The sequence below is a fragment of the Mesocricetus auratus genome, unplaced genomic scaffold, assembly GCF_017639785.1.
Source record: "Mesocricetus auratus isolate SY011 unplaced genomic scaffold, BCM_Maur_2.0 Super-Scaffold_100006, whole genome shotgun sequence".
In the NCBI taxonomy this organism is placed as follows: Eukaryota; Metazoa; Chordata; class Mammalia; order Rodentia; family Cricetidae; genus Mesocricetus; species Mesocricetus auratus.
In genome coordinates, this window is record NW_024429190.1 from 106,604,229 (window position 1) to 106,625,821 (window position 21,593).

The 21,593-nt window shown below is 47.5% G+C and overlaps 3 long non-coding RNA genes across 4 annotated transcripts in view; 2 read left to right on the plus strand and 1 right to left on the minus strand.

Annotated features, from left to right (window-relative positions):
* The window catches only part of LOC121140978, a 32,435-nt gene extending 17,580 nt beyond the window's left edge, over positions 1-14,855 (plus strand). Inside the window, exons 3-4 of one of the 2 annotated variants that reach the window (XR_005877950.1) lie at positions 11,666-13,366; positions 14,689-14,855. This is a non-coding gene — a long non-coding RNA (uncharacterized LOC121140978). The remainder of the gene's footprint in view (positions 1-11,665; positions 13,367-14,688) is intronic. The other variant, XR_005877951.1, reaches the window with a different exon arrangement.
* LOC121140979 lies at positions 12,983-16,489 on the minus strand. The gene is made up of 3 exons (XR_005877952.1): positions 16,348-16,489; positions 16,080-16,107; positions 12,983-13,068 (listed from the first exon to the last, which is right to left on the minus strand). It is a non-coding gene; the product is annotated as an uncharacterized LOC121140979 (long non-coding RNA).
* On the plus strand, positions 16,460-20,732 carry LOC121140977. The gene is made up of 3 exons (XR_005877949.1): positions 16,460-17,118; positions 19,458-19,505; positions 20,356-20,732. It is a non-coding gene; the product is annotated as an uncharacterized LOC121140977 (long non-coding RNA).
* Positions 20,733-21,593: the final 861 nt, after the last annotated feature.

The following is a 21,593-nucleotide window of genomic DNA, read 5'->3' on the forward strand; positions in this document are numbered from 1 at the left end:
CAGTTGCAGAGATCAGAAGTCAGCCATGCACCTCCCTGAGCTTAAAATCAAGATACTGCAGGGCTACCTTCCTTCCGGAAACTACAAACTCTTTTCTGTTGCGCTCTGAAGGCAGTTTCTGCAGACCACCTGCATTCCTTGGCTGCTGGCCCCTTTCCTCCATCTTTAAGCCAGTAATTGCATCATCACTCAGACCTCTGCCTCCACTGCTATCTCTCCCTCCCTGACTCTTCTGCTGCCTCTCTGTTTCAAAGACTTTTGTGACTACACGGGGGCCCACAGAGATAATCCAGGGCCAGCTGCCATCACAAGACACTCTATCACAACTGCCAGGTACTATTTGCTGTGGAAAGCACATAGCACAGGTTCCAGAAATTGAGACACGACCGTCTTTGGGGGACTATATCTCTGCCTGTTGCTACATATCCTTCATCTTCTATTTCTTCCCCTGGAACCACCTGTTACCCCACCACCACCACCACCAAGCTCCTGTCTCAGTCAGCCATAAGAATGAAGAAGCCATCAGGAAATCAGCAGTAACAAAAGGCAGCCTTTCCAACTTTCTCCTTCACTCACACACACACACACACACACACACACACACACACACAGGCACGGAAGCTCAATGCCCCTCTGTTGAGATCCAGTGACCCTGTAAATGCCTGGGGCCCGGAGCCTGCCTGACCCATGACATGCCCCCAGTCCTAAGGGTAGAGTCTTTTACAGAACAGGTGCTCTGAAAAAGGTCACTTGATCTAGGGCTCCTCCTTCCACCATAGGCAAGGTCACTGGCCCCACCCAAAGCTCCAAGCACAGGCCATGGTGCAGGCAAGGCAGATGGACAAAATACAGCAGCTGGACAGCTGGCCGTTGCTCCTGAATGTGGGTGGCCATGTGTACGTGTACTTGACTGCCCCTTGGCTCTTACCAGGCTGGAAGGAAAGATAGACCCAGGCCTTTTACAGAAAAGCTCTAGGTCAGGTGTATGTGCTGAATGTTTCAGAGGGCCTGGAAGGAATTTGAGATGCAGCAGCTGCTGGGGAGGCACTGAGAGCTTTGAGTGGGGCTGACTGGTCTGGAAGAGGCACAGGGAAATGCTAATTAGAATTGCAAATTCATGACCTTTTCCTGATTGGACAATATTCCAAGATGAGCACCGCACATGTTCTAAAGGTGTACTGGGTATCGTATCTAAAGGACCAGTCCTCAGCTCCCATTGGGTAGGAGGGAACTTCATTCCCAGAACATAGGAAGCAGATGTCCCAGACCAGCCCAGGCCCCAGCTCAAAGCTCTCTGCCCTTCCTGTAAGTCATGAAAATTGTATGCTTCTCAGTGAACACATAAGCAGCTATGGGGATGTAATGTGGAACTTCCTCTGGACCCATGGAGCTAGGCTGAACTGTGAGTGCTGGCTGCGGACCCCAGAGAAGGTGTGGACATTAGACTGTTCATTTGTCAGCTAATTCCAGGACACTCTCATCATGCCGCCCAGGACATGGTGGTGGGATGCTCTCAGAGCATAATCAAACCAGGGCTGTCATTTCACAAGAAATGGGGTCACAATTATGCTAATGGGAGGCATACAAATTTCTCACCTCTCTGAAGGGGAGCTTGAGGAGGAATTAATTCTCACAGTGGTGATGTGGATTTGATTGCTGATGGCTGAGAAGAAATCAGCCCAGCCGGGAGCGAGCTGTGAAGCCCCTACTTCCCTCTCCCTGCCTCCTCAGAGCAGGCTCAGCCCTCCCCCTCTGCAGAACCAGCAGAGGAAAAGCCACCAACGGTTGGCACATAACAGCAGTTTGCAAGATGTAGGACTAGGAAGAGAGAGAACTCATCAATACAGGGAAGGAGATCACCCTCCAAAGATGGAGAACACCCACACAGCCAATGTGCAGGCAGGCCAAAACAACAAAGTACCCACGACAGCCACAGGGCCTGGTTCCACACTCCCCAACCTACCCTAAACCCTTCTTCACAGAGTCAACGAAGCAATCACCATGGTGACCTAATGTGATGGCCTAGTAGGCAAAACACCTTTACACAAATGTGAGGACTTGAGTTGGCTCTCCAGAACCTATCTAAAAAAGGGTTGGATGCTGAAGCACCCCAATACTCTTGCTGTGAGAGGGAAGGAGGCAGGAGAACCCTTTGACGCTCACAGGCCAGCTACCCAATACACAGCAGCAAACAAGAGGCCTTGTCTCACAGTGAAAGGATCAACATCTGAGGCTGCTGTCCTCTAACCTCCACACACATGCTATGCCAACACACACACACACACACACACACACACTCGGGGTGGTATTAAAAGATCAGCATGGTCCCAAGTCCTGCTTTATCAGAGATGATGGCAGAGATCATATTTGAGATGTACACACGTTCAGACCTCGCCAAAAGTCATGTTGCATTTAATGGCAAACGTAATGGTTATTGGCAAGTGGAAGGAACTTTAAGAGATGTTTGGCTGTGAGAGCTCATAAAGGAGCTAACACAGTCACCACAGAGATAATTTGTCATCACAAGAGGGTTTTTTGCAGAGCATCTAGCTTTTCCTGTATATTATCTATCACCCTTTTGCTTTCTATAACACATTCAAGCAGCAGAGAGTCCACGCCAGCTGCGTCTACTCCATCTTGACCTCTCTAACTTCCAACACAGAGAGCCCATGAGCTCAGCACACCTCTCTTTGTATAAAACTGCCCTGTCTGGAGTATTCAACAAGAAAGGGACCGTCCATACCCTCTGCTCCTTGGTAGTCAAAAACCTCTTCCCTGTGAACTGCTGAGGGTAGCAAGAAGCTCACTGCAAACAGCAGAGTGGAATGGCCCACCCCCTCGCATCTCTACAGAAAAGGCCTGGTGAAGACAAGCCATGAGAAGCAGGCCAGACCTGGCCAGCAGCCACGGGCATTGCATTAGCTCCTTACAGCATTAGCCAGTCAAGGTGGGAACTCTGTCTCCTACAGGGTACAAGGCAAGGCTGGAGGGAAATTTTTCTGAAAACTCCTCCACCTCCCCACAGAGACCAAGAGTGGCCGAATGAGGTGGCTGTTTCTTTCGATGGCGGAGCCCCAGTGTCATCTACCAAATTCACCAGCAATCCTATTCCAAAGGACTCCTTAATGCAATAGCCTCAGCCCACCAAGTTCTCCAGTGCTGCCCATCTCCATTCCCATCCACATCCACAGCAGCCATTCCAAGTGTCCAGGAGCCTCTCTAGCTCTTTTCCCACTTACTGTCACTCTTGAATCACTCAGCTCACTGGCTATTGGGACCTGTCTTCTGCTAGGCATTGTGTTAACTGCAAGGGGTCCCCATGCTCCTGGCCATGAGGGACCTGGCAGACCTGCACAGCCTGAGGGAGCTTTGATGGAAAGTGTGGAGTGGCACCAAGCATAGCAAAAGCTCAGAAGGTGGGAAGGAGGGGGGCTCTCTTGCAAGCAGTGGGAGAAGGCATCTGCCAAACCTGGCTAGACAGAGCCATGACAAGCATGATATGCCCAATAATTATCAGCTGAGGTCTGAGTTCCTGGGGGCAGGAAGATGCCTGATCATTTCCAGCCTCCTAAGTCCCCTTGTACAGTCTGGGGTTGTTCCTGAGAACGTTGTAGACTATTTGGGAGCAAGTGACATCATCAGCTGGATAAAGGGAAGACTTTGTCTCTGATGATAGAGAGAGTCACAGACAAGGGGGCAGGAGGCCAGTTCCAAGGATGCTGTCATGGGTGATGTCAGAGGGAGAGGGTGGTAAAGGTAGATGCTGGAACACAGGGTAACGAGTGGCGTGGGGAATGACAGGGCAGAGGGATCTGAGCACTTCCTGTGTGCCTCGCCTGGAGTGGACATTCCTATGCTTTGTCTCATTAACGTTTTAGCTATGTCTATCTGACACTGATGCTACAACCGTGTCACACATGTGGGAACAGGTTCTGATGAGGCTCTCTCGCTTATTCTAATATCCTGGCTTGCTTTTCTGTTGCTGTGGTAAATATCACAACCAAAAGCAACTTAGGAAGGAAAATGTTTTTTGACTTACATGTTCCAATCATAGTCCATCAACGAGGGAAGGCTGGGCAAGAACTCAAGCAGAAGCAGAGACAGGAATCATGGGAGAAAGCTGCGTATTAGCTTGCTTTTCTCTGGCTTGTTTAGCAGCTTTTCTTATTCAACCCAGACCTATCTGCCTAGGGATGGTACTGCCCACAGTGGGCTATGTGCCCTAGATCAGTAAGCAACTAAGTACAGGACCCAAAGACATGCCCACAGGCCAGTCTGATATAGACAATTCCTCAACTAAGATTTCCTCTTCTCAGGTAACTCCAGGTTGTGTCAAGATGACAGTATTAAAATCACACCTAGGGTAAGAGGTAGGATCAGGGTTTAAGGTTTCGGGGACCACATGAGTGTGGTTCCTCTTGCCTTGAGAAGTTAGAAGAGGAGATATGAATCCAGAAAGGTAGCAAGGTCAGTGATGGGTGTGTCTCAGTACCAGGAATACATTGAGGCAGTGATAAATAATAAAAGACATTGAGTTGAGTGAGGTTCAAGGGCAAAGAAAGAACTCAGGCAGTCTAAATAAAGGAAACCTCAGGAATGGAAGAGTCCTATGTGCGACTGTATGTGTCTGTGTATGTATGTCTATATCTGTGTATGTCTGTGTCTATATCTCTGTGTGTGTGTATGTCTGTGTGTGTGTCTATGGCTGTGTGTGCCTGTGTGTCTGTGTGTGTCTGTGTTTGTGTCTATGCGTGTCTGTGTATGTCTCTCTGTGTGTGCCTGTGTCTGTATGTCTGTGTCTGTGTCTCTGTGTGTGTGTGTGCGCGCGTGTATCTATGTCTGTGTGTACCTGTGTGTCTGTGTGTGTCTCTCTGTGTGTGCCTGTGTCCTGTGTGTGTGTGTGTCTGTGTGTATGTGTCTATGTGTGCCTGTATCTATGTCTCTGTGGGAGGGGGCTGTGTATCTGTGTCTGTGTGTGCCTGTGTGTATGTGTCTGTACATTTGTATCTATGTGTGTCTGTGTGTGTCTGTGCCTGTGTCTGTGTATGTGTGTGTCTCTTTGTATCTGTGTGTGTGTGTCTGTGTCTGTCTGTGTTTGTGTCTATGTGTGCCTGTATCTATGTCTGTGTGTGCCTTTGTGTCTGTATCTTTGTGCATTTGTGTCTATGTGTGTGTGTGTGTCTCTCTCTCTGTGTGCCTGTGTGTGTGTGTGTGTGTGTGTGCCTGTATCTATGTCTGTGTGGGCCTGTGTATCTGTATCTTTGTGCATTTGTGTCTATGTGTGTGTGTGTCTCTGTGTGTGCCTCTGTGTGTGTGTGTGTGTGTGTGTGTGTCTATGTGTGCCTGTATCTATGTCTGTGTGGGCCTGTGTGTCTGTGTCTTTGTACATTTGTGTCTATGTCTGTCTGTGTCTTTGTGCATTTGTGTCTACGTGTAGAATAAGAAGAGAGGAAACCAAGGTCAGAGCTTGATCTAGAAAACAACCCCATGCAGAAAGAGGATGGAGAAGGGCAGATAGGAAAGGGTTAACAGCCAGTCTGCAAAGCATTCTTTGCCATCACCTAGGGATACTCCAGACAAGACAGGAAAATGACCTGGTCTAATTTCCTCATAATCCTGCTAGTGACAGAGCCCCTGGCAAACACCCTAATGATACTGGCAAGCATTGAGCTTCTTATCTCTGGAATGCTTTTAGCAAGATGTGCCCTATCTGCCCAGGACTGCCTGCAATAAACAAACATGGAACCTCTGCTTTTATGGGGTGGTGCCCTGGGAAAGGTTATCCAAACTATAAAACAAGTAGAGAATTAGGTAGAGATTTTCCTTACCAAAATAGCTCCCTCTGGAGAGGGATGCCCCTCGTGTATCATGTAGAGACCCCCTGTGACATATCTGGGCTGGGCCTCAACCTTGTGTGTATAGTGTCATGGAGAACTGCACTAAGGCCCACACTCCACATTCCATACCCCTCTCTGCTTGTATTTTGCAGTTATTAGTAAGGCTTAATACTCTTCACACTGGGTCTGAGCTTCAGTTTATGCATCTGATTTGACCATCAGACTCTCTGTGCTTTATCTCAGAGACACACACTTACTAACCTGCTGCTTGATTTTCAGAATGTTCTTCCCAGTCCTGAGTTGAACCAGGCTACAGGAATAGCAACTTGACCTTGGCAAGGGACAAGTCTCTGACTGGGGGGAGATCTGCAGTGGCATCAGCAGTGGCATCTTCCTAGACATCATGACACCATGAAATGATGTCATGGATGTGAGAGAAGCACAAGGTTAGCTCTGCAGAGGATCCTGAGTCACTGTATGGAAAATAGCAGCAGAGAGTAAGTGTAGGAACAGAAAGTCAGAATGCAGCCGCATCCTGGAGAAAAAAATGGCGGGCCTCTAGGTAGGGCAGGACAGTGGGAAGGAAGAGAAGCTGGTAAATATAGATCTATTCTGGAATTGGATGTTCAGGACTTGGGAGTTGATTGAATCTGTGGGGGTGGGTGAGGATATGTGGGTGAGCATTAAGACAGAAGGATTTGAGGTTGCCCACTTTTAGATAACTGGGTAGGTAATAGTCTTGTCAAAGGGAAGGGATGGGTGAACTTGGGGAAGATAAGAAGTGAGCTTTGGATGTTTCAGGCTCTTGAGAACATCCTCACTGCACTGGTGCCTTGTGGATGGTTAAATATCTGGTTCTGAAGTTCCAGAGAAGTCACTGAACTGGGTATAGAAAACATACTTTAGTTGGTGCCTGGTGGCTTGGGATACATAAGATGGCAAAAGAAATGAGAATCAGAAAGATGAACAGTCCAAGGCCAAGGACCATCACCAATTATGACAAGATTTCTCAAAATGTAGCCCAAAGGTAACCAAGGGTGTTTATAACAGGCAGATTCTTGGCCCTGCATCAAAATTACAGAATCAGAATGTGCAGTGTGTGGAGCCTGAGATTCTCATCTGCATGCTAATGAGCTGCCTGGATGATGTTTAAGCACTTCAGCCTTTGAGAAGCACCGAGGTGAAGAACGAGCAAAGGGAGAATTTACTCCAAGGAGACAGAGGAGGAGAGAAATGGAAAAAAATCATCATCAACAACAAAAAACAACAACACCACCACCAACAACAACAAAAAAACAGTCTAGCTCCTGCTATGAAAACAGGCATGGAAGGTGTTGAGGTGGGAGCTGTTGATTGTGCCCATCACTTCTGCAAACTTAAGCAAGCAAGGACAAAGGGCATCCTTTGGGGTTGGCAGCATGGTGGTCATGATGCTGATTTGGTCAGAGCAGCCTGAGAAGGGGATGAGGATGAGGAGGAAGCCCCAATGAAATGGGCTGAATGGCAGGTGGTAAGTGAAGGAATGGGAGATTTAGACCCTTTCCCTAAACAGCTTGGCTATGAATGGGGAGAGAAGTGATAAAAACAGAAGCAGGTTAGTGTAGGGAGTATGAGGACCTGGAAAAATGTCATTGTGAGTGCGAAGGTGCAAATGTATCTGATTACTGATGGGACTGAAGACAGAATAGTCAGAGTAGGATCTGGACAATGAGGTCCATAGAGCAGGAGCAAGTGATGAATTAAGGAGTATTGGTAGCATTAGTCTTTGTTTAGAAGAGGTCTGTAGGGCAAGCAGTGTCTTTACAGGTCAAGTTGTGGTAGCAAAGAGTTAATGTCCCCACTGGACATTCACTATTTTCTCAAGACAAGAAGAGGGATTAATTCTTGGACAAGATGGAAGTGACAACAGAGATTAGAAGATCATAAAATCCATGGAAGTAAGGTCCTGTTAATGATGGCTACTATTTCAGGAGTGCAGTTACTCAGACTCAGAAGTTACCATGGATTAGAAGCTATTATGATCAGATCGTCAGATTATTATGCTATTATGACCAGATCATCAGGCTATTATGACCAGCCAGGAAGGTGTTCTGATTTCTGCAATCTTCATGTTTGTGTCCTTCTAAGACACATATGGTAATGGTATCTAAACCTTAGTTTCTCCACTTCTTCCTTCAGTGGGACTACATGAGTGAAAAATTCTTCATTTGCCTATGATAGTTTAACTGTTTTGTAATAGTTTAACTGTCAACTTGGCACAACCTAAAATCACCTAGGAAGAAAATCTTAATGAGGCATGATCCAGATCTGGTTGGCCTGCCGGCGTGCCTTGTTGGCCTATTGGGGATTGTCTTGACTGTTACCTCACCCAATCCACTGAGGTCGGCACCATTCCCTAGGCTAGGCCATGAACTGTATACGACTGGAGAGGCAGCTTAATAGCAAGCAAGTAGATAGAATGGTTGCATTTGTTTCTCTCTGCCCTTGACTGGATGTAATTTAGCTGCATGAGTTCCAGCCTTGACTTATATCCATGATGAACTGTGACCTGGAATTGTAAAGCAAACAAACCCACACTCCCCTAAAGTTGCTTTTTAGTCAGGGTGTTTTATCACAGAAACAGAAATGAAACTAGAGTGGATTTCAATGTGTCCTAAATAGCTGAGACACAGGGTATAGCCAGCACCTTCTCTGGCCAAGCTTTCTGGGCACCTCAAGCCTGGGATTCATCTTGCTGCTCTGGGTGAGAATGAGTCTGAACTGGTTGATGAAGGTTTTCCAATTCATCTGTTTAAAGTGCTACAAAGAGTGAAAGCTAGACCACAAGCTGTGAGTCTTTCTTGACTTTCTATTCCCTGTGTTTGTGGGTTCCAACAGCCCCAAGCTGTCAGCATCCCTACCCCATGTGCAGAGTTCCCTCCTCCAAGAAATCCCAGACTAGCATTTACCTACCCATCCCTGAACCAGTCAGTGTGGTTAGAAGAATCAGATGCACTGATTTTCAGGCAGGGGTAACATGTCGACCTTGAAGTTATGCTGCCTGGTCTACATGAACTCAGGGTGGGGTGGAGTGGATTCCCAAGAATAACGGTACACTGTTGCCAAAAGGAAAGTTGAAAACTGGTCAGGTGACAGGTGCCTCCCAGTGCAGCAAATGCCTCGTCCCAAGGTGGGCAGCAGAGCTTGTCAGAGGCTCTGGGCCAGACTCACATGCTAAGAACTCATTCTCTATATGACTGGAACATCTTTACTGTCGGCAACAAGGTGTGTCCCTCGAGAGAAGAGACCTTACAGGTTTTAGGGGTGAGTGTTTGTGAGAAAAGAAATCACAGGAAGAGGGGAGAAATGGGAGACATCCCAGAATCTTGATTCCATTAAGAATCACAGCAAAAAAGGCCCTAGACTTGTCAGAGCCTGGATGTCACCAGGAAGTAAGAGGAAGGGTCTGTGACCAGCAGGTCTGAAGGAAGGGAAAAGGCATTCAGAGTAGAAGGGGAGACTAGGGGCAGAGGGGAGAGGGAGAAACCAAGTCATAGGTATTACTCTTGCAGAATGGCAGCACAGACCTGCTGGAGAACTGAGTAGCTGAGATTTCACACCTAGATTTTTAATCAACTCCCCTCCTGGCAGAACCCAGTGAGGAAAATCCAGGATAACTGAGACAGGCAGCTGGACTTCTTGTCCAGAGCAACCTTGGGCTCCTCCAGGACAGCTGCCCTGCAAACAACTAGCCTTACACCACTGCCAAGATCACTACTCTTCATCAACTATATCTGCATTCCATGTAAGATCATTTTGTCTCCAAAGTTGATTTTTCCCACTAATTTTTGTAACATAATTTTTTATTGATTCTTTGGGAATTTCGCACCAGGCACCCCAATCCTGCTCACCTCCCAGTTCCTCTCTATCCTGTCCTAGCCCCTGAGCATCCCCTCCAAAAGAAACCTCCTCCAAAATCAATTTAAAACAAAACAAAACAAACAAAACACACCCTGCTTCTCCATCTTTCCAATACCTCTTCCCTCATCCTAGTGGCATTGGGTGCTGTGGTGTGTCATGAAGTATATACCCTTTTGTCCAATCAACCCTACCTACAAAAAGTTCATTGCAATGAGTCATTAGTCTGGTTCAAGGCCTCTGCCACACCACCATCACTTTACCCTGTAGGATATCCCGCTGTTGCTCCAAGTCATGGGAATCGTGTGGTTTTCATTCCATAGGACCAATCTCTTCACACACTTCAGCAGGTCATAGATGGGATAGATGTTAGGGCTGGCCAGCCCAAGGCTCAGGATGTGGGTCTAGGTGGTAGCTGAGCTAGTTGGTCTGGTTCACTGGGACCACCCCATTTAGGCAAGCAGCAGAGCCACCTCTCCTAGGCCCATGCCATCAGGAATAGCTCTCCCACGCCCAAGGTGAGGAGCAGGGCCAGCTGTCTTGCTGTAGTGTCCAGCAAGGTGTTAAGGTCAGCTATCCCAGAGTTAAAGACAGGAGGGGCTGGCTCAGCAGGCCCTTGGATTTCAACATGCGTGGTTCCTATGACCCCCTGTGATGACACGGGCCCAAGCTGTAGCAGGCACATGGATCCAGACATGTGGCATGGTGGCATGGTAGCAGCACAGGCCAGCCAGATCAGCATGGCCCCAGTGGCAGCAAGGTCCTTGAACACCAACATGGTCCCAGGTAGCAGCCCAGACCCCTGGCATTAACATGACCTTCAGTGGTATCAGGAGCCATGAACATCATCACCACAGACACTGGTAGTGCCATGGACCCAGACATGGCCCTTGGCAGCAGTTCAAGACTGATTCTTAAAGACCACCTCATAATATTGTGTAATTCAGAATCCAGAAGGCAATTGCTAAAAGTAAAGACACCCAAGTCTACCAGCAAAACTTAATTCATGATCACAGTGGGTCCTGGGCATCTGAATCCTCCATTGGTCCTGGGAAGAGTCTGGCGCAGTTGCCAAGCAGGGCAACCACTGTCTCGGGGACCCACAGATAGATAAATTTGAAAGGAACCAGAGCTAGCACACTGTGATTGCAGATCCAATTTAGCCTGCTGCTCCTTTTGTTGCAAATAAAGCTTTGTTGGGACATAGCCACACCTACTCTCTTAGGTTCTCTCCATGGATGCTTTCATAGTATTGTGATTTATACAGTTCACAAAGACACAAACGTTTTTCCCAGGAATATTTGGGCTCCCCAAGGGGGAGTAGGCAACTTCAGAGGCCCAGACTTGTACCTGCTGGGGAAAGATTAAGAACCAAAAAGCCCGATCTCTTCCTCTTGTCCTCTGTCTGGGGTGTCACAGGCTCTCATTGTCTGAAAGGTATGGAAGGCACCAAATGGTTCTCCTACTAAGAAATGTACTCCTAGAAATAGTCTTACTTTGAAGAATCCCTTTCCCTCACTGGAGGGAACTGTAGTACAACTGTCAATCAAAAAAACACTCAGCTCTCTCCTTGGGTGTGTGACCGAAACTGAACCAACACATATCTTGAGTCAGTCAAGGGAGACCCACCTCTCCCCAGAGCTCCAGGAAACCATTATTAAAATCCTTTTACTAAAAACAAAAATCACAATCCGGGAACATGGCTCAGGTGGAAAAGCGTCTGCTGCAGAAGGCCACACAAGCCCGAGAAACAGAGTTCAGATCCCCGAGCATGGTCAAACTCCCATGGCTGGCCCCTTAAAGAAAACTTCCCCATCCCCACTCCCACCAGAAGCCATCACCTGTGAAGAGCTACACTATAGAATCCCTATCACAATTGTTAAAGAGTTCTCTTCAAAGGTTCCCTGTCTAGTCTGTTTCTTTTTCTCCAGGGGCAGGGTAATGAAGGAGAGAGGTTGTCACAGAACCCTTCTGAGTCTCTTATTCTCAGCTGTGAGTCTGCAGCCATCGATACCACTGCAAAAGAAGCTTCCTTGCTCTTTACAGTCAGTGGCAGCAAGGATTATGGACTTTCACTGGCATGAGCACGGCCCATGGACTTCAGCATGGTGTCTGGTGGCAGTACAGACCACAGATATCAACGTGGCCTCCTGCAGGAGCACAGACCACAGGTATCCACGTGGACCTTGGGTATCAACACAGTCAATGGGCAGCACAGACCATGGCACCAGCACACCCCACAGCTATAACACGGATCACTGATATCAAGATAGATGACCTCGGGGGCAGCATGGATCCTGGAGGTCTTTGAAGAGGCCCAATCCAGAAAATGAACCATTCTCCATCTTGGACATCCTCTCATTGCTCAGAGCCAGGGTGATCATGTGACTGGCTGGCATGTTTGGGAGTAAAGCCTATACAAGCTTCTAGGCTGCTGCATACCACCCTGCCGGCCCTTGCTGACAACTGCACTCTCCCCTGTACACCAGGAAGCCTTCTCCCACACTTGCCACCACCATGGCATCTCTAGTTCTGCCTCTTTCCACTATGCACCAGTCACTTCTTTCCTCCATTTTTCCTACCTCTCCATCACCTATTTGTTCATCGGCGAGGCATTGCAAACTGCAGTGTGTCCCACGGTACATTGTTTTACCCAAACAGCTTTACGTGCAAATACTCATTGCAATGAGTCATTGGCCTGGTTCAAGGTTTCTGGTTTCTGAGGCACTGTAAATGCTGGACCATCACCAAGACTCATTATGGATATCCTGCTGTTGCCCACAGTCAGGATGATCTCTCAGCTAGGCAGGGCATCCAGGGGCAGGATCCATGAGAGCTCCAGGGGGCTGCACATCTCCTGTCCTGGATGCCTGCTGCACCTAGGCTCCTAGGGCATGACCATTGTCCTTGCAGCCTCTGAGCGGTGGTGCTGCTCAAAGCTCTCATTCTTCCAGCAGGGCAAGCAGTGCCGGCTCCAGTCACTGTGACTCTGTGCTGCCAGATCATACCCTTCACTCATTGATCCTCCATGGTGCTTCTCTGCATATCTGCTACAGGGTTTCAGCTGCAGCCTGGTATAGGATACCCGGATTGGAGTTGACTTTAATCCTCTAAGTGCATCCGTACACACACACACACACACACACACACACACACACTATTTTAAAATCACAATTAGTGTTAATGACAAGGTCTTTAAATTTATATTTATAAGCACTCCTGGTGTTCATTATCATGCAAATAAGCAAGGGTTTTGGGAGATTGGCCGGTGTGACTCTCCAGTTAGCAGCTGTTGGACTCTCTCCTCCCTTGTTGCCTTGCTCACCTGGCTGCTCTGAGAAGAAGAAAAAAAAACCCCTGTCAGTCAAACATCTAACTGGGCCACTCCTAGGCCAGCATCAGACATCTAAAACACTCCATGAATGTGCTGAGACAACTAAGCAAAGATTGTAATTGATTATTGCTGCTCTTGAAGAAATAATCAACCTCAGCCAGGGCTGTTTGAAATAATTTGTACCAAACTTGGGTATCGCAAGCCACCAAGAACACTGGATGATCCTGCAACCATTTCCAGAGAGGGAGCATGTGCCCTGTTCACCTAGCAGAGGGCCTATTATGACAGACGCTAAGAGGTGAGGCTGTGAATGGTGCAAAATATAAGTGTCAATAACTGGACAGTGCAAAATAAAGATGACTGTGATTGGTGCAAACAAATGGCAGTGATTGGTCTGGAACCTACGGAAGCAGGTTGCCCAGGGTCCCTGGGATGGGATGGGTCAATTAGCCTCTCTAGTTAGCAGCAGCTTTTGGACTCTTCCCTGAGCTGCTGGTGTCACAGCAATGGGCCTTTCCATAGTGGCCTTTCCTGGCCTGTTTTCAGTGGGGGAGTGGTAGCTGGTGACACAGAGAAAGCAGCAGTAGAAGAGTGTAGGAAGAGACATTAGGACTGAGCTGCTAGCCATGCCCACTAAACGGATGTGGTAATAAAAGGCGGTGCAGGAGAGACGCATGCTTTCTTTCGGGCTTCGGGTCCTGTAGTGAAAGCTGCTGATTCACCGTGGTTGCCAGTTTTCTCCTGTAAGTACTTGCCACAAATAAATAGTTACCTATACCCTCATCAAGTGTGCCATTTATCTTTACGGAAGAGCAGTGGCAATGACAGTTGAGCAGTGGGCAGCCCATTTGCAAAAAGAGCAAGGGGACAGAAGCAGTTGAGTGGTTCTTATGAGGCCAGCGCAGGGAAAAGAAGAGCAATGGATAGCAGAGAGATGGTGAGGGAAGGCAGAGAACTGGGGATGAGGGATAAACGACATTGTCCAGAGAGCTGCCAAGTCTTCAGGGCCCTGGGTCTCAAACCTGAGGCTGAGAGCTGTAACCCTGGCCTGGTTAAGGAAGGGCTTAGGGATCACAACTTCTGGGATGTGCACATGATCACTAGCATTGGCTGCAGCTAAGGGCTGAGGAATCTGACATGTCAGCCTGCCTAGATATTAACATGACTAAAGGCTGGCCCACAGCAGAGCTGTAACACTTGTGGGGATATGGGGCCCAATACCAAATGTCTGTGGCACTAGAGGGCGCCACCTGCTGATGCTCCCATCCGTATTGCCTACTCTTCCATCTGCTGCAGGCCAACCCTTCCCCTTGCCCACTCATGATTTCAATCTAAGTGAAGCAAAAGGACTCTTGATTGGGAGTAGTCTGTCCCTGGCATCTCGATCTGGAGGTGAGAAGGGAAACATTGACAGTTATTCTGACCTCTCTCCCTTCACAAAGAGCTAAAGGGAGAGCTTGCTCTCAGGGCGCCCCTCTGTCTTTGGTTTACCTCCTCTCCAGCACCCCTCTTGAGGTATATTAGAATGTAAAGCAGTTGCTAGCATCACTTACCCCCCACCAAAATAAATCCAAGTAATATAAAATATAAGGACTTAACAGAGTGTGGTCTGTTTTACAGATAGACACCTGGACCAGAAATGACAAGTGACTGTTGGAGCATGAATCCAGAACTTTGTCATACCTTCTCCTATCCCAGTGTCACCCAACTCTCCAACCCCCACAATCACTATTGTCAGCAGCAGACGGAATCAACTCCCAAAATAAAATAAATTATTTTATAAATTAGTAAATAGGTAACAAAGAGCCTCCTCATGTCTCTACCGAGGGGTGTGTGTGTGTGTGTGTGTGTGTGTGTGTATAATGTCATACTGGGCATTTAAAAGCATCAAAAGATCATGTGGGGAGAATGTTAAATATGAATAGGGTGAATGACATTTCTGTGCAAGGAATAATGACTTTAATGACTTTACTCACCCAGGTCTCCATATCATAAGGAACAAAAGCTGAGAACAGGCTGAGGAGGGTAATAGAGCAGGGTGTGTGTGTGTGAAAGTGAGATTAGCAGGTAGGTAAGGTGAGGAAAGAATAAGATGAAAGGAACTATCAGTGTGAGCCCTGGATCCTGACATGTGTCACTGTTTCCCAGGGTGTCTCCCAGGCATAAGGCAGCAGGGTCTCTGAGTCCAAGGCAGTGGAAAGTCCAGAGCCCTTACAACAAATGGCCACAGCCTATTTGCGTAGGAACTATAGGTGTCTTGTAATAGGCAGACTACCTCTACTGACCCTGATCACCCAAGGTAACCAGATAGGGAACCCGTGGTGGCAGTTCTTTTGTGCAATGGAGTTCATCCAGTTGGTCATAAGCAACAACACATATGTTACAGAGGTAATGTTGACAGCCTTCTCAAAACTATGCACTGGGATTCTAACCCACAAAGCACTGCTATTGGGTGGTGGGGCCTTTGGGTAAGGGATGAATGAGCTATAAGCGTAGCACCATCTCAAACAGCATTAGAGTCCTTATGAAAGAGATACCAGAGAGACCCTTCAGCTCTTCATATGAGGTCACAACAAACAGACACAATCTTCAAAGCAGCAAGTGGGCCTACATCAGACACCAAATCTGACAACATCTTGGTATTGGGCTTTAAGCCTCTAGGACAGTGAGAAATAAATACCTGCCCTACATTAGCCATCAAGCCCATGGAATTTTGTTACGGCAGCCCAGGAACACAAAATACAAGGTCACAGTGTGAGCTTTAAAGGCAGACAGACCACAACAGCCAATCCTGGACTGTCATATTCTGGCTGGGACATTCCGAGCAAGGGACTCAACAGCTCTCTTCCACAGTGTGATTGGAAGGTAACATGAGGTGACACACACCAGCCTCTTGGCCCTGCTGTGACGGCCAACAAATTGACAGGATCTAAACTCATCTAAGAGAAAATCTTGTGGCCACACCTGTGAGGGATAATCCAGATTAATTTAGCTGCGGCGGGAAGACTCACCTCAATTGTGGCAGCACTGTGACTTGGGCTGGGATCATGAACAGAATAAAAAGAGAGATCAAGATAAGCGCTAGCGTTCATTCATTGCTCTCTGGTTCTGGACTGTGGATGTAATGACACCCACCACCTGCTCACACTGCTACCCCTTCCCCTACTCAGATGGACTGCATCCCCTAGAACCAAAGGCCAAAACAAACCCTTCCTTCAGGTCGCTTTTCTCGGGTGCCTATTTCTTTTATCACAACTATTATAGAAGTAACTAATGTACCTGTTCACAAAAAGAGACTCCCCTTCCCTGCACCTGTCTGCTTCTGTACACACCAGTATCATTCCGAGCCCGGAATCTCACCCACTGTTTGTTCACAGTGGCCCTGGAATGAGGGGCAAGACACAGTCTCCCTCCACAGTGGCCGGATGTCAGCCAGGGCAGATGTCTCCCTCATCCAGACCTCTTGATGATGGGCAGGTGATGCAGGACACAGCCATGCAGAGCTAGCTGTGGATTCAGGCATCAGGGAACTGTAACGGGCGCATTTCCATCACATCGTCTGCTTCCACAGCCTTGTCCTCTTCCTTCTGCCTGTGAAAAGCTTCAACATGCTTCACAACACCAGTGGCCTCTCGGCAAGAAGGTTCATGTCACTTTTGGCGTGGCTGAGTGCCACTGAGGCAAATAGATGGCCTGTGAGATACAGAGAGGGGCTGAAGATTCTTCTTTGTCTGTATCTATTGGGCCAACAGGCTGCGGAAACACTGACAGCAATACTGGCAGCATAACTCACAGGGAACTTACTGTGAACCAAGAACTCCACGTGAAACAACAGCCCCTTCAATCTCACAATAACTGTGCAAAATAGGTACTATTGTTATTAGCCCCATTTTGTGGAAGAGGAACAATGAGGCTCATAAAAGCGAAGTAACTTGTCCACGGTCACATTGTAAATAAGTGCTACGGGTTATCTGGTTTAAAAGTCTAAACCTTGAACAACTTCACAGAGACACGCTATGAGAGAAGCGGCTGGAAGCAAGAATCTGGGAGGTAAGAATTGGTAAGGCCCACCTAGATAGCAAACATGTCATGATAGAGTTGTCCCAGAGTCCCCTTGCAAGATGACAGAGTCTTGGCCTTTGTCCCATCTCAGATGGTTTTTATTAACCCAGCATGCTTGCTGCTGCAGCAAAGCTTACACTAAGAGAGCCTGAGGTGTATACATGGAGGAAGCCATGGGAGGAAACCACACCAGGTCCAGCAACCACACTTGGATGGGTGGCTGTAAAAGTCCCACCCCACCCCCACTCTATCCAGTAGCTAGAATAAGTTGCAGTGAGTACTAGGAGGACCTCAGAACTAGGTCAGCAAGTCCAAAAGAGATGACCGTCCCAGTCCTAACTATGGACTCTGATGATAAATGGAAATACTGCATCCATCTTGTTCAGTTTATGTCACTAGACCTGGGCTTACAGGCTGGTGCATAGTAATTAGACAGTCAATATTTACACAAAAAGGAGGGGGCATGTAAAAATAAGTGGGGCTAGAGAGAGAAGGATGAACAGTTGAGAGCACTTGCTGCTTTTACACAGGACCCAGGTTCGGGTCCCAGCCCAGACATCAATGGCTCACAGTCTCCTGTAACTCCAGTGCCAGGGGAATCCAACACCGGCTTCTGACCTCTGCAGACACCTGCATGCACATGACGCAAATATATACAACCAGGCCCACACATGCACACATAAAATAAAATAAATCTTTTTTTTTAATGAGTGAACAAAGTAGAAGGGAGGAAGTCAGCATCTTGCAGCCTTGGCACTGCTGGGTTTGCGGGTGACCAATTACTAGCTGTAGGGTGTCCTGAGGAACAGTATCTGGGTCTCTTAGGCCTACTAGATATGAATGTCCCTCACCTATGATAGCACAAGCAAAATTGTCCCTATGGGAGACCCTATAACATGTAAAGCAAAGTCCTCAGCTTATGCCACTAATTGAAAGAGGGATCCCAATATTTATCTGTATGTTCAATGTACAGGGTTCATCCCAGCACTAAAAGCCTGGAAGGGCTGAAAGGAAGCAGAGCAAAGGATTTCTGTGATGAGAAGTGAGAATGGTGTTGGATTGGCCTGGGGTGGAGGGTGTGGAGGGACATTAACACCCCGTCACAGGGCAGGCAGGAATGAGGAAAGAAGGAGACTCAGACCAGATGCCAGCTAGGGACAAATAAAAAAGCCTAAGATACAGCAGACTGAATAACAGAAGCCCCCCACGTAATTCCAGAATCCTTTGACAGGTGGCCTTGCAATAGACTGTCTCTTGTCTCAGCTTTGAGGCCTGCTCTGTGAAGTGTGGCCTCCCACCCAGGAGGGCTGTGGATCAAGGTGGTCTTGGCAGATCCACACACAGGAATTAACCAGTGACATTGGAGTCACAGAACGGCCTCCTTATTATTGCACACACACACTCGCCTGCCTGCACTTCCCAATACTAATTTGTTTATTTCTGAAAAAAAACCTTTCCACCCAGACACTGAGCTGGGCTACAAGAGATAGGACTGACTCAGCCATTTCCCTGTCTTCAGCATAAAGGGTCTAAAAAGAATAATTTAAGCTTCTCTGGAATGAGGTCATTTAATGAATTTTCTCGATGCTAAGAGGTTTTATATGCCTTTTAAAAACCCTCCCCCAAGCACGGAGCTATGATATTACCTTGGAGAGCCAAGAGATGGAATGATACACGTATGCACAGTACACTGGGAGGAAGGGGGTGGTTTCCTTGGCAACAACATCCATGTTCTGGCTTCCCTCGGCTAAATTGGAATATATTGAAATATCTGCTTTGGGCGCCTCTCTCTCTCAGAGGGAAATGAGTGGTTTTCCTATTCCACAAGCCTGCAGCTGGGGAGAGATGGTCTGTGAGTTTGATCCATCTGAATAGGGGGAAAGCAGCCTGCAGGCTGTCAGAAGTCCTCTGTCTTTGCAAAACCCAAGCTGTCCCTCCTTCCTTGAGCCAAGGAGGAAAAAAGAAACAAGCAAAGGATGCTCACCCACCTGGCCCAGCAGATAGCAGAAGACTCCATCTTAGGCTGCCCACATCCTCACCTCTCCAGTGTGTTTCCAAGCACTTCCAGCTCCATAGATGAGCCTCCAAAAAATCTATGCACATTGTGTCTGCAATGGAGAGAGGCTGGGAGGAAAATAGGGATCATATCTGCTCAAGTCCTAGCCAATAGGTACACAACTATGCACCCAAAGCATGGTGCCTGGCACATGGAAGATATTAGTATCATGTCTATGGACCTGAGTGTTTGCTTGACTGCACCATTAATCTGCTGCATGGTTTAGTGTAAGTTCTGTAAACTCAATAACCTTGGTTTCTTTTTCTGTAAGATGGATAGAAGCATCATTCATCCAAGGCTCCTGTGAAGGTCAGATAAGGTAAGCTATGCAATCCCCGGCACCATGGAGACATTCGGTTCTGTTTTCTTCTTCATGCCAAGAAACAAACAGCACTCTATGTCTTTTCAATAGTGAAGATTTACCAGAAGAAAGAGCGTCTTGGGGGGTGGGAGGCTTACCCCAAGAACCCAGGTCTTTCCATTTGCATATTTGCATAGCTCTGTCCTCAGGGTGCTTTTAAGGAGCTCAGATGGCCCAGGCTGGGAATAGAACAGAGGACAGATTCAGGTATAACTTGAGACCCAGCCTCAAAGGGAGGGGGGGTCAAGCCAGGCCAGCGGTGGTCAGGATAATGCATGGGAACATCAGTCACCAGCAGGGCCAAGGCGTCCTAACAATGAGAAGGCAGAGTTTGGCATGCCCCCTGTGTGTCTCAGGGACATGGCCTATAATATGGCTTGTCATCTCCAAGACTGGGGTTGGATATTTTTTAAAAGTTTTTATTGTATCTGTTTTGTGTGGGAGGTGGTGCTGTGGATATGGGTGGATGAGAGTGGGTGTGGGTGCACTTGTGTGTGTGTATGTGGAGGTCAGAGAACAGCACCAGGTAACCGGTTCTCTCCTACCACCATGGGGATTCCAGAAATTGAACTCAGGTCATCAGGCTTGGTGGCAAGCACCGTTACCCCGAAGCCATCTTGCCTGCCCCATCAGATGGGAATTTAATTGCCATCATGGCTAACAATTAATGGTAAGGCTTTTAAGAGGTAGTTAGACTGTCAGTGTGAAATGTTCCCAACAGGCTCCTGGAACCTTAAGGAAGGAGGGGCCTAGTTGGAGGGAGTGGTTTATGCTTGGTCCTTGGTTCAGATGCATTCTCTTCTTCCAGGTGAACCATAGTATCAGCTGCTGTCTTTTGCCACAGGCTTCTGCCACCGTCGGATGAGCTGCCCTGAACGGGCAAGCCCAGAGAAGCCTCCCCACTCTTCAGTTACCTCTATTGGACATTTAGGTCACAGCAACGTGAAGATCACTGACATGTGATGATTATTAGTGCCTTTCTCGTGGAAATGTGCCCATGATCATAAGCACAGGCAAGGGAGAAGTGAGGCTCGCCCTTGTGTCTTCTCTCTTCTGCACCTGCTGCCTTGCCCCCTACATCTGTACCTCATTTTAACGATCTGAGACCCTCGCCAGACTCTTCTGCCTGATATGTGACTTCCAACTTCTGGAATAGACACCTCCATAAACTCTTTTCCTTCATAAGTTGCCGAGTCCCTGGTATTCTGTCATAGCAATTGAAAATGAACTCAGACACTAGGCTATTGAAAAGACCCTCACGGCAGACTCCTCATTAGGTTTTCCCTATTTTCCCCTTGGTTTCACACATAGAAGTCCTCCTAGAGCTTCTATTAAAATGGTTTTAAACACACCAGCATCCAGGATTTCCACTTGAAATCCAGATTCCAGAATTGGTTCAAAGGAGCTTATGGATCCAAAGTAGGGTTTCAGTCCCTTTTCCAATACTAGTGTGCAAAAGCTTGGAGGAAACTTTGCTTGTGGTCTGCAGAATAACCATGCGTCCCTCTAGTCAGAGGTGGCTGTGGTGACATGTGAAGATTGACAGTGTCACGTGGAGTCCTATTACCTGTGTTTCAGTGCCTTCTAAGTCTATGTCTTGTGGCCATCCATGAAAGAGAGATTTGCTACTTAGCACAAGGTCCAAGCACTGGACCTTGTCCCTAGATCAGTGGTTCTCAAACCACAGGTCAAAGGAGCCAAAGGACCCTTTCCCAATGGTCACCTAAGACCATCAGAAAACTCAGAGGTTTATATTATGCTTCCTAACAGTAGAAAAATTATAGTTCTGATGTAGCAACAAAAATAATTTTATGGTTGGGGGTCACTACAACATGAGGAATTGTAATAAAGGGTCACAGCATTACAAAGGTTAGGAACACTGCTCTGATAAAATTAAAAGAGAGCTACACATAGCAATATCCCTAAGTTTCTCTACAAAAATAAGCTACTTGTAAGTCTCCTGAAAGTACCATGAAGACTGAAGGGATATTTGCTCTGTGTGTATGAAAATGCACTGCAAAGCTTAAATAATCAAAATAGTATAAG